Here is a 666-nt window from a genome sequence, read left to right on the forward strand (position 1 = left end):
CGCTCTTTGGAGTTTTTTTGTTTATTTGTTTGTTTTTTGGTTTTCCCCCTACCCCTTCATTATAAATCAATAGTGATCTGAGTTGTTTGAAGAAATGGCTCTTCCGGCTGCCAGCAGAGGCTATCCTGAGCCGTCTGACGTTGAATTAAGCTGACCCATTCAGATGTAACAAACTCGTTGAGTAGCTGATACTTCACTTGAATTCTGACTTCTTCTGGCAGGCTTTGGGATCTGTCTCAGGAATCCTGTGTGCCCTCATGGTACTACCCTCGGCAGCAGAGCTTGGCACTTGGGATGTCCTGGATGCTTGCAGTGAAGGGTTACAGGCAGTGGACATCCCTCCTGTTTCTACACTACGCTCCTGCGCAGCTGGAAGAAGTCGAGTGCTAGGAAACACAGGCATTTCTGCACAGAGCTGTTCCTGTAACTGACTTCCAGATAGCTGGACACATCTTTAGCATAAACACTTCTGCAGCTGCTCTGCACGTGTAGGCTGACACAGGGGCACACAGAGCTGGCTTTCATTCACTCACCTTTCAGTTTAGACAGTTAAGGTGGCTGCAGCCCAGAGGACCCCCTCCCCCGTTTCCTCATCTTCTGAATGCCACCAGTTTGTTTTGTGCTCTGCACTGATGTAAACGTGCTCCTCCGCAGCGAGCTACTCGC

The sequence above is a fragment of the Buceros rhinoceros genome, unplaced genomic scaffold (genome assembly GCF_000710305.1).
Source record: "Buceros rhinoceros silvestris isolate BGI_N320 unplaced genomic scaffold, ASM71030v1 scaffold4198, whole genome shotgun sequence".
NCBI lineage: Eukaryota > Metazoa > Chordata > Aves > Bucerotiformes > Bucerotidae > Buceros > Buceros rhinoceros.